Source organism: Otolemur garnettii, unplaced genomic scaffold (genome assembly GCF_000181295.1).
Source record: "Otolemur garnettii isolate 467f Iridium unplaced genomic scaffold, OtoGar3 scaffold00112, whole genome shotgun sequence".
In the NCBI taxonomy this organism is placed as follows: domain Eukaryota; kingdom Metazoa; phylum Chordata; class Mammalia; order Primates; family Galagidae; genus Otolemur; species Otolemur garnettii.
Genome location: NW_003852507.1, coordinates 1807275 through 1829865, shown reverse-complemented (window position 1 = coordinate 1829865; position 22591 = coordinate 1807275). Strand labels below are relative to the sequence as shown.

The following is a 22591-nucleotide window of genomic DNA, read 5'->3' as shown; positions in this document are numbered from 1 at the left end:
AGTCTCACTATGTCACCCTCTGTAGAATGCTATGGAGTCACAGCTCAGAGCAACCTCAAACTCTTGGGCTTAAGCGATTCTCTTTGCCTCAGCCTCCCAAGTTAGCTGGGACTACTGGCACCCATCACAATGCCCGGCTATTTTTTTGTTGCAGTTGTCATTGTTGTTTAGCAGGCCTGGGCCAGGGTTCAAACCCACCAGCCCTGGTGTATGTGGCCAGTGCCCTAACCACCAAGAGTAGCCGAGGTGCAATAGCTCATTCCTGTAATCCCATCACTCTGGGAGGCCAAGGCAGGTGGATTGCCTGAGCTCAGGAATTCGAGATCAGCCTGAGCAACAGCAAGACTAAAAGTAGAAAACACTAGCTGGACGTTGTGGTGGGGGCCTGTAGTCCTAGCTACTCAGGAGGCTAAGACAAGAGAATCACTTGATCCCAAGAGTTTGAGGTTACGTAAGCTATGACGCCACAGCACTCAACCCAAGGGTGACTGAGATTCTGTCTCAAAGAGGAAAAAAAAAATAAAGAAACCCTGGAGTGGGCAAAGGTTATTTCAACAGTACACAGGATAGTCAGATATCTAGAAATAACTCAAATATCTATCACCAATAGAACAGATAAATTGTGGGTATTCACACAATGAAATATTAGACAGCAAGAATGAACTATGACTACTTATGACTATATGAGTGAATTTTACTCATAGCATCAAGTAAAAGAAATCAGATACAAATACATATATACCACATACTGTCTACAAAAAACTGGCAAAACAAACTTCTTTTGCTAACTGTTGGGGCTGTAATTACTCTTGGCTAGATGATGGGAGGAGATAGCAAATGGTGTGTAGCATGAGGGAGCTTCTGGGGGCTGTTAATGTTCCATTGCTTCATTTGAGTGCAGATTACACATGTGTTAACTGCATGGAAATTTATCACCCTGTGCACGTACAGTTTGTTCATTTCCCCGCATGTGTACCTTATCTCACAGGTAACTTTTTTTTTTTTTTTTTGGGACAAAGTCTCACTCTGTCACCTGGGCTAGAGTAGCCTAGCTCACAGCAACCTCAAACTTCTGGGCTCAAGCAATCTTCCTGCTTCAGCCTCCCCAGTAGCTGGGACTGCAGGCACCCAACTCCACACCCAGCTAATTTTTTCCATTTTTAGTAGAGACTGGCTCTCGCTCTTGCTCAGGACTCAGGGTGGTTTTGAACTCCTGAGCTCAAGAGCTCCTCCTGCCTAGAAGAGATTAGCATTTGACTCAGTAGACTGAGCAAAGATTTGTTCTCGCTAACGTAAGCAGGGGGTCAGCCAATCCATTGAAGGCCCAAATATAACAAAAAGATAGAGGAAGAGTGTAATGAAAACAACTAAACCGTACTTGCCCTATTCTCTACTCTCACTCAATACAATAATTTTGATACCAGACGTATGAAGATAGCTCCTTGTGTGGGAATAGATAGGCCGGGACCCCATGGGCCTTTTAAAAGCCAGGGTAAAGCCCACAGGGGCCACCTCTGTATTCTTAATTGAGAAGAAAGGAGTCTGAAGGTGCACAGTCAGGAGGATGTCTGTGTGACTATCCCCGTGTGGGGAAATCAGCAGTGCAGGCAGCTGAGGCCATCAACCAGTGGCTTAGGCATGATCCTGCCCAGAGACATACAGAGATGGGAATGCTGTTCTTCAGTATTTGGGCCATCCAGTGTTCCCTCTGCCTGCCTCCGCCTTTTGGGTCAAGTTCTGTAACAGCCTTCATAAGCAAGAAAACATTTTGAAAATAATCGTTTTGTATTTCTTGGGTGTTTCAAGTTCTCAGGCAAGTAATATTTGTTGACCAGAACTTTGTAACTGTCTGTGGCTTGACACATTCCCTTTTGAATTTCTTTTCCAGGAAAGGGGAGACCCCCTTGCAGTCATGAGATAACTATCCAGGCTTACACCACCTGCTTATCTATAAAAAAAATAAATAAGTGAAGCTGAGATATCTGTCTGAGGAGATAAGACTTGCTCTCCTCTCTCCTCTCTCTCCCTCTTGCATCATTAGCTGGACACTTCAGATGTTCCGTTGCCCTATGTTCCTATTTACACTTTACCCAACCTTCCTGGGAACTGTAATCTCCCCTCTCTTGTTTTTAACCTTGACTGCTGACTAATGACTGCTGTGCATTCTTGCACATACACTCTGTTATATACCCAATAAAAAGATTCCGAGAAGCAGGACAGGTGCTGCATTGTTTTCATGCTGCCACCAGGCACGTGAAACAGTGTGTGCCCTTACAGGCTTCCGGTTTTATGCACTAAGTTTGCTATCAGTTCTGTGATTTCCCCAGCACTAGCTCCCTTTCTGACCACTGTTCCAGGTTGGGGTCCATTAGACAGACGTCCAACATCCCTGCACACCAAGCAATCAGTTCTCCAGTAGATACCAACTGAGTGTCCAATAATTCAATTTACTTCTGACACTATCTGCCTGGAGACAGCATCAGATCACACTGGGTAAGGCGTCAGTTCCACAAGATTGCCCCGCCAGTTGTTAAGTAGTAAGTTGTCACCTATACTTTTGACTAATCCAATCACCTCCTCATTCACATTCAATTAATCTGCCAGGATAGTTCACAAGACTCAGGGAAAAACCTTATTTATTTTAGTATTTTATTTATTTACCCATTTATTTTATTTTATTTTTTTAGTGGTCATTATCACTGGACACCCATTTATTATAAAGGATGTTGCTAAGGACTGCAGCACTCTCTAGGAACCTCCACATGTTCAACTATTGGGAAGTGCTCTAAACCCAGTCTTTCTGGGATTTTATGGAAGCGTCCTTCCTTATGTAGGTGTAATTGATTAAATCAGTAGCCATTGGTGATCTGCCCCTCTCCCCTCCTTGGAGATTGGAGGGTGTGGAGCGGAAAGTTCCATTCCCCCTGTCATACACTTGGTGACCAGGACCCATAATGAAGCTATCTGGGAATCACCAGCCACTTCATTAGCATGCCAAAGACACTCTTATCACCGTGGACATTCTAATGGGGACAAAGATCATATATATATTTCACAATATCGCAAAGGGCAAATTCTCTCTCTCTTCTTGAGGTGTGACATTCATCTTCTCTTGCCCTGGGATGTCAAAGTTCTGGTTCTCAGTCCTTCTAGACTCTGGGACTTAGACCAGCACTCCACCCCTTCCCAGGCCTTCTTGCTCAGACTAGGGTTTGTACCATCCAGTCTCCTGGTTCCCAAGACTTCAGGCTCAGACTGAATTACACTCTCTAGGAGCACTCTCTAGGAACCTCCACATGTTCAACCAGTACGTCTGGAATCTTTCCTGGTTCTTTAGCTTACCCATGATAGATGGTGGAGCCTCCTAGCCTCCATAATTGCATGAGTCAACTCCCATCATAAATTTCTATGCATACATACATCTGTGTATATAAGTACATGTGCATATATAGATATGTGTGTATATATATTCTGTTTCTCAGGATAATCCTGATTAATGTAGTTTCTCAGGGGTAGCCATAAAGGAGATTCTGGTGCCTAATGCTCAGTGTTACTTATGTAGATTATGATGTCTGGCCCCTGAAATGGTAGCAGTGGAGTCTGCTAGGGCAGTCTTGTGGTCTTGTTTTCTTTTGGGTGTATGTGTGTTTGTTTTTGTTTTTTTATTAAATCATAGCTGTGTACATTAATGCAATCATGGGGTACAAGTGGTCTCATTTAAATAGCAGAAGATCTAAGCCTAAACTCTGGCTGTCCCAAAGAATATTCAAAAGCCTTTATGAATTATTTCTGCTAAAATTTGCTTAAGTGCTATCTGTTATTTGCCATTAAGAACCTTAACTGATACACACTGAGTGTTTTTTGTTTTTTGTTTTTTGTTTTTGAGAAAGAGTCTCACTTTGTCACCCTCGGTAGAGTGCCGTGGCATCACAGCTCACAACAACCTCCAGCTCTTGAGCTTAGGCAATTCTCTTGCCTCAGCCTCCCAAGTAGCTGAGACTACAGGCACCCACCACAACACCTGGCTATTTTTTGTTGCAGTTTGGCTGGGCCACCCTCAGTATATGGGGCCAGCGCCCTACTGACTAAGCTACAGGTGCCATCCCACATTGAGTGTTTTTGTTGTTCTTTTTAATAGGGCCAGGCATGGTGGCAGGCACCTGTAGTCCCAGCTACTTGGGAGGCTGAGGCAGGAGGATTGCTTGAGTCCAGGAGTTTGAGGTTGCTGTGACTGCTCCCACTCCAGTTTGGATGGCACAGAGGGAGATCCATCTTCACAAAAAATTAAAAGATACATATTTTCTCCCAATCTGATAGGCAAATAGTACTTTATTTCACTATTGCTCAACTTTAGGAGTTTTTTGTGTTTATTGGTCATTTAACTTCTTTTGAAGGTCACTTGTTCAGAGCCTTTTTTCTATTGTACTTTTAGCCATTTTCTTAGTGATCTGTAATTGTTATTGCTTTATAAAGAGCAATCTGTGTTTGTTATACTTGTTCCCTATATTTTTTCCCCAACCATTGTCTCAACTTAGTTTACAGAGTCTTTAGCCTCAGAGAAGTTTTAAATATTTCTTATGTACAGCTCTTGCATGTCAGTATGTTTACCTCTTTGTTTCAAAAAAGGACTTGCAGAATTTACAAGAATAAATTGAGAATAAGATAAAGCAAAGGCAGATTAAAGGTAGAATATAAAGATTTGACCTGGGCAGCACAGTGGCTTACACCTGTAATCTCAGCACTTTGAGAAGCCATGGCAGGATGACGGCTTGAGGAGTTCAAGTTTACAGTGAGCTATGATCGTGCCACTATACTCCAGCCTGGGCAACAAAGCGACATGACCCCCAAGTAGCCACAAATGCCTCCAGTCAAGGCAGCATTAGTTCATGCACAATTAGGAGCTGTCTTCTTCCAGGGAGCCCTGGTTAGGGCTGGCATTGTGGCAACAGTACGTCTGGAATCTGAGATACCCTCTCACCTGTTAGGAGGGGGAGTTGCCTTGGCTGAGCTTCCTTGCCCGCCCTCCTCTGCCACGCCCACACCCCACCCTACTGCTGTGGCTGGGTGGGGAATCTTGTGATGGCCCCTGCCTCTGAGACCCAGGTGACAGCTTGTCCCAGCATCTGTATCTTATCTCCAGACCTATCCTATCTGACTGCACCTGCTCTGGCACACATCCTAGCCACGTGCTGGAAGGAAACAGAACATGAAGACGTGGTCCTGATTGCTGAGGCTAGCTCAGCCCAACATCAGGCAGCTGACCTGGTAAGCCTGGTTCTTTCTGCCCAAATGAACTGGGAGATTCCAGGGGGCCATTGGGAGCCCCAGTACCAGGCCAGTTTAAGGTCTTCCTAGCGCCAAGTCCCCTTACTTTTGGTAGCCAACATTTGACATCCTACTAAGATGTCCAGCCCACAATAAAATTTTGCATATTGAATTGAATTGCCCTGTCATGTTCCTTTTGGGAGACAATTAATTATTTAGTTTCTTATTTTGCAATTTGGTTTGTTAATATTGGTGTTACTACAAGTTTGTCTTCAGATATCCAGAATTTTCATGGACTCTTGAAAGCTCTCCCACCCAGGAGGACCTCACCCCTCAATTTGGCTTCCCTTAGATGACCCACTTCCCATTCTCCAGCAGCTACTAGAACTTTATGCATTTCATAGGAGGAGATTTACTACCTGGGGGCTACAGTGGATTTATTTATTTATTTAGACAGAGTCTCACTCTGTTGCCCCAGGCTAGAGTGCCATGGCGTTATTGCTCACAGCAACTTCAAACTCTTGGGCTCAAGCTATCTTTCTTGCCTCAGCCTCCCAAATAGCTGGGACTACAGGTATGCACCACAACAGCCAGGTAATTTTTTTTCTATTTTTAGTAGAGACAGGGTCCTGTTCTTGCTCAGGCTGGTCTCAAATTCCTGAGCTCAGGCAGTCCTCCCACCTCAGCCTCCCAGAGTGCTAGGATTACAGGCGTGAACCATCTCAACTGGCCTACAACGGACTGATTTAAAGGGAGAAACTTGAGAAAAGCAATAGGAAACTTCCGCCTCTCTGTGGCTCTAATCCCAAATAGGTCTTAGGGTGCAGGTAGAATCTTTTTTTTATTTTTTAGAGACAGAGTCTTACCTTGTCGCCCTCAGTAGAGTGTCGTGGTGTCACAGCTCACAGCAACCTCCAGCTCTTGGGCTTAGGTGATTCTCTTGCCTCAGCCTCCTGAGTAGCTGGGACTACAGGCGCCCGCCACAATGCCCAACTATTTTCTGTTGCAGTTTGGCCCAGGTTGGTTTTGAACCTGCCACCCTTGGTATATGGGATCAGCGCACTACTTGCTGAACCACAGGCGCCGCCCCCTGCAGGTAGAATCTTAACAACCCAAGAGGCTCTTCATAGGGCTGGCAAGGCAAGGATTGGGGGAATCCTGATTTGAATGAGGTACTTCCTTCATCAGCATGGCTGAGTTAGGGTTAGATGTTAAAATCCCATGAGCCACTAAATGTGGATCCCAGCACTTGGCATGGTCTTTAAGTATACGTTTATTTTCATCATTATTTAACAGTCTATCTCCCTCACCAACTGTAAACCCCTTGAAGACAAGGATGGGCTTGTCCCCACTCCCACTACCCAGCACAGTGCCTGACACATTGAGGTGCTCAGTACATATTCGTTGAGCAAATCAAAGTTGAATTGATGTATTCTGCCCACCTGAGATTTTGCTAGACTTTCACTTAGTAAGAAGGCCTGGTAACCAAATAGCAGCAGGAACACACCTGTAATTAAGCACAGTTAGGTTTATGAACTTGCAGCAGCAAAGCAAGCACACACCGTGAGGAGCTGTGGGACGTGTTAGTAAGAGGCAGTTAGGATGGGCTGGTTTGGGGGAGGGTTTGGAATTGTGCTGGGTGATTTTGGAGAGTAATTAAAGAAGAGAGTGTTTATTCAGGGTTGAGCACCATCAGGAAGCAAGTGCAATTCGATCATTGGGCATCTTTTTATTTTTGAGATAGAGTCTTACTCTGTCACTCTGGGTAGAGTGCTGTGACGTCATAAGTCACAGTAACCTCAAACTCTTGGGCTCAAGAGATCCTCCTCCCTGGGACTACAGGTGCCCACTATAAGGCCCGGTTAGTTTTTCTATTTTTGGTGGAGACAGTGTCTCACTCTTGCTCTTTTTTTTTTTTTTTTTTTTGAGATAGAGTGTCAAGCTGTCGCCCTAGGTGGAGTGCTATGCCATCACAGCTCATAGCAACCTCCAACTCCTGGGCTCAAGCGAGTCTCCTGCCTCCGCCTTCCAAGTAGCTGGGACTACAGGCACCTGACACAACGCCTGGCTATTTTTTGGTTGCAGCCATCATTGTCATTTGGTGGGCCCAGGCTGGATTCGAACCTGCAAGCTCAAGTGTATGTGGCTGGCGCCTTAGCCGCTTGAGCCACAGGCACTAAGCCCTCACTCTTGCTCTTGCTCTTGCTCAGACTGTTCTCAAACTCTTGAGCTCAGGCAGTTACCCTCCTTGGCCTCCTAGAATGCTACGATTACAGGCATGAGCTACTACGCGCGGCCCAAAGGTTTGGCATCTTAGTAATTCTTATCTAGGAGGCAGGCCAGCCAAAGCAGGGCTAGAGCTGTCATTCATTGGTAAAGAAGCAACAGTCACTCGTGTTAGCCGAGGGAGAAGGATGCCAGGTCATTTGGTCTCATATTGTGTCCTTGTTTGTCCTTTTCTATCATAGTCACAGAGCAATCTCATCTGATGTTGATACTCTGTGACATTCTGTCACATCCTCAGCAGGAAACATGACAGAGTAGCTGCTGGTTGCCAGGCCACCAGTTTGCCTCAGACTGAGGACCTACTGGGATGAAGGAGCGTCAGTGTTAAAACAGAAGAGTTCGGCTTGGTTACTCCATAGGCCAGCAGCAAGCTGTCCGGATTTCCTTCTGTCATTAATTAGGAAGATATTTCAAAGACTACTTGTCACTTCCTCCCCTAGTCACTGGAATATACGGTGTACACGTAGATGCAAGCATCTTGACATGCACGTGCCTGCATCCACCACACACTGACATTCGTAAATGCACTCACATGAAAACACATACTACAAACAAATACATATGCACTGCACTCACTATTCATAAGTACATATATGAACTATGGATGACCCGCCATATCATATCATATGTATGTATGATAGTGAGTGTAGCGCACACACACACACACACACACACATATATATACACATACACAGTGGAACCTCCATAGTTGACCACCCCTAAATTGACCATCTCCTCAAGTTGACCTAATTTTCATAGACCAGACACACCACATAACCCAATGGAAGTTCCTTATGTTAACCTCTGTATGTTGACCAGTTTATTATGGTCCCTTGGGTGGTCAACATACAGAAGTTCGACTGTGTGTGTGTGTTTATCTCATAAATACCACATACACATAAATATATGTATCTAAAGACTCATACACTTATACACACACCCCAAAATAAGCATATATACTTAGGTCATTGGAGAGATGTCCAGGTAGTAAACACAGGACGAGTGAGTGGGCCTGTGTGACTGATGCTGGGATTTTTTTTTTTTTTTGAGACAGAGCCTCAAGCTGTCACCCTGGGTGCAGTGCTGTGATATCACAGCTCACAGCAACTTCCAGCTCCTGGGTTCAAGCGATTCTTCTGCCTCCGCCCCGCAAGTAGCTGGGACTACAGGCGTCCACCACAACGCCCAACTATTTTTTGGTTGCAGCCATCTTTGTTGTTTGGCAGACTCAGGCTGAATTCAAACCCGCTGGCTCAGGTGTATGTGGCTGGCACCTTAGCCGTTTGAGCCACAGGTGCCAAGCCCTGATGCTGGGATTTAAGGGAAGTTGAGGCAGCTTACGGAGGAAGGACTTTGAATAGCAAATAACAAAGGTGCTGTGATGTCACAGAAAGGGCCCTGGATTTGGAATTGGATGATTCTGAGATTAAATCACAACTCTACCATTTACTAGCTGTGTGACCTTGGGAAACTGACTTAACCTCTCTGTGCTTTGGGTTTCCTGTAAAATGGTATGTCACAAGGATGTATAAGCTCTAGAATATTGTAGGTGCTTAATAACAAACCACAACTGGTGTTATTATGAGACGTATGACGGAGCCTTGACCTCCATAAAACAATGTTTCAGGGAGAAAAATCCACTTTTTTTCCCCCTAGTTTTTGGCCGGGGCTGGGTTTGAACCTGCCACCTCCGGCATATGGGGCTGGCGCCTTACTCTTTTGAGCCACAGGCACCACCCCAGAAAAAAAATAACCCACTTATATATATATATCTTCTTTTCAGTAGAGACCAGGAAACCAAGGCCGAAAGAAGGTAACAGTGTTGGGCACAGATGTTGCTTGCACTATAAAAGGTGTCCAACAGGAGGCATGAGCCAGGCCAGGGCTAGGGTTTGGGACCACGCAGCTGCCAGGAAGTCTTACCTGTCCCAGCCTCTGCCTACTTTCAGCTGAGTTAACCCAGGGAGCTGTCCTGCAACATTCCTGAGGAATATGAGGTTTTATTTGCATGTTATGCAAAGCAGAGTCGAATTCTGCCAGAAGGCCAATGTTCCGGCCCCTGTGTCTGTCCCTCCCAGTGTCTCAGATGGAACTTAACTCCACCCTTTCCTCGTAGCTGGGTGCTGTGCCAGCTCCCTCAGCAACCTTTCCATATCACCAAGGAGGGGCTCATGGCTAGTGGCAAGGGTGTTGAACTGGCAGTTGAAGGACTGGGTTAAAGTCCTGACTTGGCCACTTACTAACCGTGAGGTCTTGAGCCAGTCATTTCCCTTTTCTGAGGCCTCACTTTGCCCCACTGTTCAATGCTAATAGCAGTTAGCTGAAAATGCTTAGCTAGGCCTTGGCCACAGTGGCGACTCGGGGTTGGCTGAATGCTTAAAGTGAAATTAACAGAGGAAGAGTAAAGAATGCTAGTCCAGGCTGCTCCAAAAGTGTGCAACCTTCAAAAAAATCTCTTAACTTCTCTGGGCCTCAGTTTCCTCAGCATGAAATAAGGAAATTGGCCTTGATAACCTCTAGCCTCTTTGCCAGCTCTGCTACACCAGAACTCTAGGATTGGAACTGTCAAGGTGTCTTTCTTAAGGATATTAAGGTGTTAAGGCTGTCCAGGTTGAGGACAGACCCGCAAAGCCAGGGCACCCCTCTGCCCTACAAACCTATAGGCTTTGCAGATGAAGTGGTGAGGGGCTCTGCGGAGACGTCATGTTGAATGAAGTAGGTTAGTATGTGCGGGGGGTGGGGAGCACTGGATGCTTGGTGAGAGGGTCCTGTGGATCCATCTGTCAGTCACGTGTGGCCTGTCAGCCACCACTGTCCTTCAGAACCGTGTTCCGAGAAGAGCAGCGGACATACACAGGGCTGCACACGGGGTAGTGCACATTGAACTGTTAACCCCAGGCGGGTGACTCCAATCCCAGCTCTGCTCTCCAGATCCTCACAGTCTAGCTGGAGATATGCCAAGTACAGATGTTTACCACCAAGAGTACAGTTTGTGTCAGAAACCAAAGCAGCCAGTACGTCCTCCAAGGGTTTGGGGAATAGTGTAGTCAAGGTGGGCCGCAACGTCGAGCAAGGTGGCAGGTTGATCTGCTCTTAAGGGACAGGCAAAATTTTCATGGAGGGGGAAAAGGAGGCAGGCTACATACTCCAGAAATCAAGGCTCCATCAGCCACTAAGGGGAGGGGCATGAGAGCCCTGTCAATGTTTAGTCAGGGAGAGCATGCTCACATGTTTGAGAGTGGAGCAGGAAGCAGAGGCTGCAGAGGCGAGGGAGGAGGAAGCCAGCCTTTTCTTCAGGACATAATCGTGTGCGAGGCACTCTTCATAATCCTCTCATAGACACTGCACAGCTCCCAGGCGCTTTTCTTATGCTCATTTTTCTATTTTTTTTTTTTTTTTAGACAGAGCCTCAAGCTGTCCCCATGGGCGGAGTGCCATAGCATTACAGCTCACAGCAACCTCCAACTCCTGGGCTCAAGCGAGTCTCCTGCCTCCGCCTCCCAAGTAGCTGGGACCACAGGCGTCCGCCACAACGCCTGGCCATTTTTGGTTGCAGCTGTCATTGTTGTTTGGCGGGTCCGGGCTGGGGATTCGAACCCGCCACCTTAGGTGTACGTGGCTGGCGCTTTAGCCGGTTGAGCTATAGGCGCCGAGCCTTCTTATGCTCATTTTATGGAAGAGGCAACTCAGACTCAGAAAGACCAAGAGCCGCATGCAGTGGCTGATACCTCTAGACCCAGCTACCCTGGAGGGCAAGGCGAGAGGATGGCTTGAGGCCAGGCGTTTAAGACCAACCTGGGCAACATAACAAGACCCCACCTCTAACAGAGAAATTAAATGAAAAATTTACAAAAGACCAAGAGCAAATGGCACAGCTGATGTGGAACAGAGCCAGGATTGGAAGTAGGGTCCTGGACTCCAGGCCCTCCTTCCCCTGCCTGCTCCACTCAGAGGCTACTCCTAGGCGTGGAGGAGAAAAGGATTCTTTGCCAGGATAGGAAGGACTGATTTCTCCAGAGAAGGACCAAGACAGCCTCTCTCCACTCTCCTCCTCTTGGCAGCCTTCCAGGTGCTCTCCTAATCAGAGACTCCCATGATGCAAACAAACGGCCAGCCTTATCACCATCCCCATCCAGGATAAGCTGATTAAATCCTGCTGCTTCAAATGAAAGGTCTTTCACAAAAGCTCTGCTTATCACAAACATGGGGCTCCTTTGGCGCCCAGCCAGGCTGAGCCTCCTTCCTGCCTCCTTACCTTCAAGGTCAGAACATAGGACAAGAGGGAGACTTTGTTACTGTCACTATGGGGAGCGGCTTGGTTAAACAGAGCCCTGCTTCCTGCTTTGATTGTCAATAGCTATTGATCCCCTGGGCAAATAAACTGAAAGTGAAGTCTCATAAAGCATTAGTTCCTTGATCCTGAGACTCAATGAACCCTGGAGAAGAGCTGCGTTCACCCAGTGGTGGCCACTGGGCAGTACCAATTGCTACCATTTATTGACCGTCCACCCAGGACAGGCCCTTTGCACAGTGTTTCTAGTTCTTCCAACATCCCTGCAGAGTTGTTTCAAATCTTTCTGACTACATTTCCAGTTTCTTTCAAATCTTTCTGACTACATTTCCAGTTTCTTTCAAATCTTTCTGACTACATTTCCAGTTTCTTTCCTGCTTTACAGAGAGAGGACTGAAACTCACAGAAAGGTTTTCCAGTCCAAGATCATATAGGTACTAAGCTATGTGATCTAGGCCAGAATTCAAAGCCAGACATGCTTGATTCCAAAACACTGTAAGTATTTGGTAAATGAATGAGTTAATGAAAGAACACATGGGTAGATAATGAATGGATGGGACCAGGTTCGGGGACCCAAAGATGGGAAGCCACCTCCTCTTATCTCTAGAGCCTCCTCACAATATTGAGATAGGTGAATTCACGTTAAAATAAATATCCAAGGAAAGTGTAAATGAAAAAATAGGCCTCAAGCGAGCTGGGCACGTGCATCTAAGGACATAATCAAGAGAGTGAAAAAGTGACCTGCGCAATGGGAGGAAATATTTGTAAATCATGTATCTGAGAAGGAGTTAATATTGAGAATATATAAAGAATGCTTGCAATTCAATAACAAAAAACAAATCCCAGTGTATAAATGGACAAAGGATTTACACAGACATTTCTCCAAAGAACTTAGTGAAATAACCAACAAATCAATGAGAAGTTGATCAACGTCACTAATCATTAGTGAAATGCAAATGAAAACCACAATGAAATATCTTCTCTTCATCACTCCAATTTTAGTATTTGTGCCGGCAAAGCTGGCACAAAACCACAATGTGATATCACCGCACACCCACTAGGATGGCTGCTATTTTTAAAAAACAAAACAAAACAACAAGTATCAGTGAGGACGTGGAGAATTTGGAACTCTTGTGCATTATTGATGGGAATGAAAAATAGTAGAAAACAGGATGGCAATTCCTCAAAAAATTAAAGAAACAGTTACCGTTATGATCCAGCAATACGGCTTCTTGGTATATATCCAAAAGAACTGAAAGCCAGGTCTCAAAGAGCTATCTGTACACCCATGTTCATAACAGCATTATTCTTAATAGCCAAAAGGTGAGAGCAACCGAAGTGTCTCTGGGCAGATGAATGGATAAACAAAATGTGGTGTATACATATACAATGAGATGTTATTCAGCCCTAAAAAGGCTAACACATGTTACAAAACAGATGAAACTTAAGGACATTATGCTGAGTTAAATATGCCTTTCACAAAAACACAAATACTGTATCATTTTATTTATAGGTGGTATGGAGAGTAGTCCAATTGATAGAAACAGAAAGTAGAATGGTGGTTGCCAGGGCCTGGGGGAAGGGAGTAATGGGGCATTGTTTAATGGATACAGAGTTTCAATTTTGCAAGAGGAAAAGTTCTAAGGTTGGTTGCACAACATAAATACACTTAACAGAACCGAGTGAGCTGTTCACTTAAAAATGGTTAGGAGGGTGATTTGGGGTTATGTGTATTTTATTAGAATGTTTAAAAAGAGCTGGGCCTGGAGACTTAGAAGGGGGAACAGAACTTGTTGTTGGGTGATGCAAGGAGGCGGTTCTTAGACTGACTGTATATTAATGAGCCTTGGGTCCTTTTTAGGATTAGAATGCTCCTGGAGTCCCTGCCCAGGCTCCAGTGGCCAGAACAGATGGGCAGGGCCAGCTCTGGAAGGGGTGCTTCCTGTCTCCCTCATCATAATCTTTTTTTTTTTTTGGAGACAGAGTCTCACTCTGCCATCCTGGTTAGAGTGCCATAACATCATAGCTCACAACAACCTCAAACTCTTGGACTCAAGTGATCCTCTTGCTGCAGACTCCCAAGTAGTTGGGACTACAACACCTGCACCACTACATCTGGCTAGTTTTTCTGTTTTTAGAAGAGACAGAGTCTTGTTCTTGCTCTTGCTCAGGCTGGTCTTGAACTCCTGAGCTCAAGCAATCCACATGTCTCAGCCTCCCAGAGTGCTAGGATTAGGCATGATTGACCACACCCATTCCCCTCATCGCAATCTTGATGGTGGGAAAACTATTCATTTCTTGACCTCCTTGTCTGACCAATGGCCTCCATGTATCCTAATTGAAGCTCTAGACATACTGGAAGGAAAGCTTGGCTCTCTGGCATGAACATTATAAATTATCTTATGGGCATCCCATCCATTCTTTATTTCAGCACATATTTGTAGAGTCCTAGCTCTGTACTAGCTCCTTACACAGTCTCTGCCCTGATGGAGCCTGCAGTCTGATAGGATATAGACAGGTTTTCAGGAAGATGCAATGCAGTGTGGTATGTGCTATGACACGGTCATCTAGGGCATTTTTCAGGGGACCCGATTCAGTCTGTAAGGAGAGCTCACAAAAGCAAATTCCATCTTAGGGCCAAGACTTGAAAGATGAACAAGACTTAACCAGTAAAGTGGGGAAGGGGCAGGGAACATATACTTAAAAGAAGCAAGCACATGGGAACTCCCTGGACATTTCAGAAACTGCAGAGTCCAATTGAGGCTCTGAAAACAGTTGAGTTTGACTTATTGTTGAGTGTGAGGCAGGAGGTGAGAGTTGAGGTAGAAGAGGAATGTGAGGACTGGATTTTGTAGCTACATTTAAGCACCTTTGCAAGGTACAGGGGTGGGGGTGGGGCAGAACAAAAGAGTGTAAGACAAACTCCATGGACCTAGCTGGAGAGGTGATGGAAGGTAAGGGAGGGGGATGGTCAGGGCACCTGGAATTATATTTGGGGTTTAGGAGTCTCATAGCTGTAAGTAAGATGCCCTCTGCCCCCCACTTTCTATCAATTCAGGGCATGCTAGCCACCCAGGAGAATGTTTCTCTTGAGGTGAAGGTGGTTTTCTTTTCTTTTTTTTTTTTTTTTTTGAGACAGAGCCTCAAGCTGTCCCCCTGGGTAGAGTGCTGTGGCATCACAGCTCACAGCAACCTCCAGCTGCTGGGCTCAAGTGAGTCTCCTGCCTCAGCCTCCCAAGTAGCTGGGACCACAGGCGCCCACTACAACGCCTGGCTATTTTTTGGTTGCAGCCATCATTGTTGTTTGGCAGGCCTGGGCTGGATTTGAACCTGCCACCTTAGGTGTATGTGGCTGGAGCCTTAGCCACTTGAGCCACAGGCATGGGGCCGAAGGTGGTTTTCTTAAAAAAAGCTTCAGTGGGCCTCCTTAGCCCTGCCATCCTGTAGTCCTCTCTCTGTCCTTAAGAACATTCCTGCCTTCTTTTCTTTTACTTTTTTTTTTCAGGTCTATGTTCTTCTTTAATCAAGCATTTGGTGATTGTCCCCACATGTTGTCTTTTCAAGGTTAGACAGGCTCAGGTCTTATGAATCATTCCTGGTGCTCCCTAATATATCCAGCCATTCTAACTTTCTAGAACTACATGGATTGTGCCCTGTGGGCCCCAAGTCCAGCCTGCCTAATCCTGGGTTGCCTCACGGGCCACAGTCTGAATGCCCACCACACACATTCTGGTATTAAGAGAGGATATTTGGGAAAAGTAAGGTCTGAAAGAATAAAAGTCTTCTCATAGGGGCCCAAGGACACTTCTGCAAAGTCCTCCTCATGGTAACTCTGCTCTTAGGAATTTGTAAAAATTTAACTTCCTGGGACTTTGAAACTAACAAGTGCTTCTGCTTCCAGAAAAGCCCGTGCACCTTCTCCAGCTCAATTCAAACTGACCAATGAGAAGAGCACCTATGGACAAGAATCCCTTGGCTGGAGATAAAAGGGAAAGGACAGAGCCAGTCAGAGAGCTCAGCCATTTTTGGGCTCTAGTCTGCCATGACTGCACTGGCTGAAACAAAGCCCTTCCCTTTTTTCTTCTTCCTCTTCTTCTTCCTCTTCTTTTTTTTTTTTTTTTGCACTTTCTGGCCAGGGCTGGGTTTGAACCCACCACCTCCGGCTTGTGGGGCCAGCACCCTACTCCTTTGAACCACAGGTGCTGCCCAAAAGCCCTTCCTCTTTTAAACATGGATGTTTGGGTATTTCTTTCTCTCTATCAAGTCTTGTTTTCCTGCAGCATTTCTGGTTCCCTGACCAGAAGCGAGACCACCTGAGGAGAGAACAGATCAGACTCACCTGGTGGTGTTGCCACCAATTCTCTGGGACACACAGGGGGCCAGATCAGCCCAGGCAAGGTGAACCACGGAGTCTCCAGGGATAGCAGCTTTTTCTCCCTATGTGAAGGCCTCAACAGGACCCCCTCTGCAGGTTTTTTTTGTTTTTTTTTTTTTTGAGACAGAGCCTCAAGCTGTCCCCCTGGGTAGAGTGCCATGGCTTCACTGCTCACAGCAACCTCCAACTCCTGGGCTCAAGCGAGTCTCCTGCCTCCGCCTCCCAAGTAGCTGGGACTATAGGCGCCCACCACGATGCCCGGCCACTTTTTGGTTGCAGCCATGTTATTGTTGTTTGGCGGGTCCGGGCTGGATTCGAACCCGCCACCTTAGGTGTATGTGGCTGGTGTCTTAGCCGCTTGAGCCACAGGCGCCGAGCCCCCTCTGCAGGTTTTAAAGGAGCGGGACACTGGGAGGAACTGGAACCTGCCCTGGAAGACGTCTGAATCATGATAGGACTGGTCAGGAAGATGTGAACAGAACCTGCCCCAGAAGACTATAAGGGGAGCCTCATTACCTCCCCACACCTCCTTAGTACCGAAGGGCAGCTAGAGTAGGGAACTGAGGCTGCCTGGGTTAGGAAATAGGGTGGAATTGTGTGCATGTGAGCGCTTGAAGACTGACTGAAATGGATAGCAACAGGCGGGACTCCGCTCCCCCCTTTACAGGGCTAAATGATTGCGTGACTCCCCCCTGCTCTTATCCCTCTTTTTATCCCATCTGTGGTGTGCTTGTTGTTTGCTTGAGGGAGAGAAATGGGAAACACACAGGGTAGCCCACCCCATTGGGAAGTACGCTGAAGCATTTTAAGAGAGGGTTTACAGGAGGCTCTGGGGTGACTGTGTCTCCAGGGAGATTGAGAATTTTGTGTGATCAGGAATAGCCAACTTTTGAAATAGGATGGCCCTTAGAAGGGAGCTTAGGAAAAAATAAGGTACAAAGAGTATGGTCTGTCATCACCGGGACCCGGGACACCCAGACCAATTTCCATACATAGAAAGTTTAAATGTCACCCAGAAGGCAGGGCCTGGACGGAAGCAGGCTGTGGACCACCATGAAAAACGGAGGGGGCGTTCCCGGTGGCAGAGTGGGTGGGGCTTCCGTGTAGTATTCGGAAGCCCCGCCCACGTTGCCACTGGGAAAGCTCCCTCCGTTTTTCCTGGTGGGTCCAGGCGCCCCACGTGGGCGGGGCTTCCGTGTGGTGTTTTCGCACCTTTTCGAGTCTGCAGTCTTTACCAGCGATGTGCGGGCTGGATCGCCGGGCAGAGGTGGCTTCCCAGGCTTTTCAAGACTGAGCAGAGGACAGTGAGAACAGGACCCACTTATACGCTTTTGCGTTAGCCATGATCCCATCCCAGTGAGGTTGTCCACTGAGTGCTCTCTGGGACCTGGGAGCCGGGCTTCTGTCCAAACGGCGCCCAGAGGCGGCACCTTGAGCCTTGGGACCGTTTTGTGCCGCGGAGACTGAGGTCTGACGCCATCCGGGGGTAGAGTGAGGGCAGCTGGGCCCTCCGGACCGGCTTTTGTCACTGCCACTCATGCCTCACTCCACTCCCTGGGTCCCATGGACACACTAGCATTGGCTTTGGTATCATTTAAAGACATGGCTGTGACTTTCACTGGGGAGAAATGGGGACAGCTGGACCTGGCCCAGGAAGTGATGCTGGAGACCCGCAGGCTCCTGGTTTCACTGGGGCATCCTGTTCCCAAACCAGAGCTGATCTACCTACTGGAGCATGGGCAGGAACTCTGGACAGTGCCGAGAGGCCTCCCCCAAAGCACATGTGCATGGATAGTTTGAAAATGTTTGTCGGGTGGAGGGAGGGTGATTGGAGGGATCACTTCTATGGTTTATCTTACAAGGGTACAAGTGACTCTAAGAGTGGAATATAAACGTCTTAACACAATAACTAAGAAAATGACATAAAGGCTATGTTAACCAGTTTGATGAAAATATCTCAAATTGTATATGAAAACACCACACTGTACCCCATGATTGCATTAATGTATACAGCTATCATTTAATTTTAAAAAAGGAAGAAAATGTTTGTTTATAGTGTTTTGTTCTTGAAAACATTGCTGCCATGAAGCTTCATGTACACACACCCTCACGTACATGTGTAGGAGTTACTCTTAGTAAGGTTCCTAGGACTGGAATTTTTGGACTATAAGGTGAAAAACCAAAGCCCAAGACCACAGAGCCTACAGCTTCACCTCTGGCCTTCTCCAAGGAATCCTCTCTCCAGAGACAACTGGCACAGAGATCCTTAAGGGATTCCAGGTTGGGGCCAGCTAGAGATGAGGAAAGGCTCTCAGACTTGCAGGAAGGGAACTACAAGCCAGGAACAGACCCCCACAAAGAGATGGGTCCTGAAAGTGGAACCATCAACATGATAATTTGGAGACATGTAATAGTCTGGGCTTAAGGGTTTTACAGGAGCGAGTCAGTCCTCAGGATGCTCTCCATGAACATGATTCTCAAGGACCAGGAAAGGTCCCCAGGGTAGGTAAAGGAAATAACTCCTACTAATGCAAGGAATGTGGAAAAGGGTTTAGCAAGAACTGGGCCCTTGTAGGCATCAACAGATTCATGCTGGAGTGAAGCCCTATGTATGTGGTGAGTGTGGGAAAGCCTGTCGTCATATGGCCAACTTCATTCAACATATGAAGTTTTGGCTTAGAGCCTGTGGCTCAAGTGGCTAAGGCGCCAGCCACATACACCTAAGGTGGCGGGTTTGAATCCAGCCCGGGCCCACCAAACAGCACTGACGGCTGCAACCAAAAGATAGCCACGCATTGTGGCAGGCACCTGTGGTCCCAGCTACTTGGGAGGCTGAGGCAGGAGACTCGCTTGAGCCCAGGAGTTGAAGGTTGCTGTGAGCTGTGATGCCATAGCACTCTACCCAGGGGGACAGCTTGAGGCTCTGTCTCAAAAAAAAAAATGAGGTTTCATACTGGGGAAAAACTGTACAAGTGTATTGAGTGTGAGGAAGCCTTCAAGCACAGGTCTCACTTCAAGAGCACCCGCGCACTCACGCTGTAGATAAGGCCTATGAGTGCAAAGAACGTGGTAAAGTTTTCCCCTCCGCTCTTCTTTTATCCAGCATAGTGTGACTCACAGTAGAGGAAAGCCCTTTTTATGCAAAGAATGTGGGAAAACTTTTTACTATAGCTCTTCTTTTGCTCAACGCATGAGGAGTCATACTGGCAAGAAACTCTATGAGTGCAGTGACTGTGGAAAGGCCTTTGCTCACCAATCCACTTTTATCCAGCATAATATGGCCCATACAGAAGAAAAACCCTTTTTGTGTAAAGAATGTGGAAAATCTTTTTGCCTCAACTCGTTCTTCACATAACACATGAGGATTCACACTGGAGAGAAACCCTACGAGTGCAGTGGCTGGAAAGGCCTTTACTCACTGCTCCACTTTTATCCAGCAAGAGGACCCATACTGGAGAGAAGCCCTTTGAGTGCAAAGAATGTGGAAAGGCCTTTTGTGACAGCTGTTCCTTAATTCAATACATGAGGATCCACCCTGGTGAGAAGCCCTACAAGTGCAGTGCATGTGGAAAGAACTTTACACACCACTCTGTTTTTATCTGACATAATAAGACCCACAGTGGAGACAAACCCTGGGAGTGCAAAGAATGTGCAAAAGCCTTTTACTATAGCTCTTCCTTCCCTCAACACATGAGGATACACACTGGAGAAAAGCCCTATGTCTGCAGAGAATGTGGAAAGGCCTTTACCCAACTTATAAATTTTGTTTGGCATAATAGGATCCATACTGGAGAGAAACCCTTTGAATGCAAAGAATATGAGAAGGCCTTTTGTGACAACTTTGCCTTAACACACATGAGAACTCACACTGAAGAGAAACCTTTTGAATGCAGTGAATATGGAAAGACCTTCAGCCACAGTTCATGCTTTACTCACCAGCAGAAGATTCATACCAGAGTTTAAAAGATACTACATGTAAGAAGGCCTTTTTAAAGTGTGTTCACTTTGGTCAACTTCAGTGAACTCATACTGGTGAAATACCTTTCCCTTTGAATATAATTATTCAGGAAAGTCCCTTGGCCGGAAAAATAGCTTACTCAGTATCTGAGAATTCATACTAAAGAGAAACATTATAATTGTCATCCCTGTCAAAGCTTTTTATGGCAGGTCATCACTTGTCATCCCAAGAATTATGTTAGAATTTGACCCATATAGAGTCTTACACGATACCTGGGGATCATCCAAAGAGAGACCCAGTAGTTGTTGTGCATTTAGGTAAATGCCAGCAACAACTGTCCTTTTAATTATACTATAAATCCATCTCAAGAATATTTTAAAAAACAAAGAGAGATGGAGGAAGAGACTTAGAGGGGAAAGGAGAAATAAGTGTGTGCCTGGTTTCTTTTCACTTTCCCTATACAGTTTGACAGGTTGTCATTTGGAGAGGTCGAGGATGAGCTGGGATGGGCCTCATCCCCCTGTGTGGTTTGTTTGTTTATTGAGACAGAGTAGCAGTGGCACAATCTAGCTCACTACAACCTCCAACTCCTGGGCTCAACCTGCCTCAGTTCCCAAATAGCTGGGACTACAGCATATACCATGGCTCTCAGCTGTTTTTTCTATTTTTAGTAGAGATGAAGTCTCACTCTTTCTCAGGCTGGTCTCACAACTCCTAATCTCAAATGATCCTCCTACCATGGCCTCCCAAAGTGCTGAGATTACAGGTGTGAGCCACCGTGACCAGCCTCCTTTTTGTATGTATGTATGTGTGTATGTATGTGTATATATCTCCAGAGTTAGGAAAGTTGAACCATTGGTGGCAGCTCTTCCAACATTTATTAAAAGTAATTTTTGTTTCAAATTGTTGTCTACTCTCGAGGTAACATAAGTCTGTGCAAAATAAAAAGATTTTAGTCATGATATACTTTAAATCAGGATTAGGTTCTGTGAGCCTCTGGTCCAAACATTTTCATCAACCAGTTGATACATAACTTTCTTTCATGGCTGTGATTTTTTTTCTGCTTAAAGACATTTTACCTAATATATCTTCCTTTAAAACTTATAATTACTATTCTTTATAATAAAAGTATTTTAAATATATAAAAAAGAAAGTTTAAATGTCTAAAGATTATAGAACTGTCATCTCTGGGATATTTCTAAATTTGCTGGATTTGACTATGAGCTTATGTTCTTGATTTGGAGCCTCAATTCTGAGGTCAGATAAGGGGCTGTGGCAAGGCCTGGGGACGTGTTCTCGTTGCCTAGGACAGTAGCTACATGGCTCAGTCTAGCCCACAAGGCTCTTTCCCTGCTCCAACTTTGCCCTGTAGCTATTCTGAGAGAAACTGAATACTCCAGTCTTGCTGCTTTCTGTCTTGAACTCTGTACCTGGTAAATCAATTAAGGACACAGATAGATCGTATCCTTTGCAGCCATCGTTAATACCAGGTGGCCTTGTGAGACCTAGGAGGGCAAGAAAAAGATGTTAGCAATGGTGCCTCTGTTGAGGTTTCAGAACACTTCAATAACTTAAAACCTTAAAGTCATATCAATGTTTCATAAACTATCTGAGTCATTTGTAAAGTGTAATACTTCAACTATTTAGGTTGTTCCAGAAATGAGTCTTTGTCAAAGAATAAAATTTTTGCCTTTTAAATCTTCTAATTATCAGTTTAGCCAAGGGAATAATTAACTTAATAGTAAACTATGATTCTGTTTTGTGGAAAGTGGTTTTGTGGAAGTAGGAAAGATTAAACAAAAAGGAAAATGGCATTGTGTAAGATAGGATCTTGTATGGTAAATTTTGTCCTGAAACAGAGTGACTGGTTATTTGAGAAAGTGAAAGGTGGGGCAAACCAGAAGTTTTAAGATATTTGTAAATAGTCTATGCAGGTTAAATAAAATTCATAAAAGGAAATGTGTGAAGGAATTTGCATGTGATCCAGTTTACTATGTATGGCCTTTAGAATCTTTTGGCTTATGATCCTGTTTGAACAAATAGTTTATGTCTTTGATATTTGACAAACCTTCCAAAATCAAAACTCTAAATTTAGTCTTTTTGAAATATTAAGACCACTGAAAGTCTGAGAAAGACTTATTAGGCTTATTTGGTGTGTTAAAACTGTACAGGAAACTGTCAAACATGAAATGGTGGTTAATTTTCTATAGATTATGTTTTTATATACACATATGTTCTAATATTATAAGGTAATAGTCTGTCTCAGTGTATGTTATCAGTAATAATTTTAATTCATCTCAGAAGGTGTTTTTATAACTGGCTAAGTCCAAAGTCTGTCCTTCAAGGAAAGTAATGGGAAGGTTAACAGGTTCTCTTAAATACTAATTTCTGATAACTTTGAAAATCATATATCTGG

The 22591-nt window shown here is 45.4% G+C and overlaps 2 pseudogenes; one reads left to right on the top strand and one right to left on the bottom strand.

Annotated features, from left to right (window-relative positions):
* The window catches only part of LOC100946117, a 23041-nt pseudogene extending 5344 nt beyond the window's left edge, over positions 1-17697 (bottom strand).
* Positions 17698-17780: 83 nt separating this feature from the next.
* On the top strand, positions 17781-20180 carry LOC100945810 (annotated as a pseudogene).
* The last annotated feature ends 2411 nt before the right edge of the window (positions 20181-22591 follow it).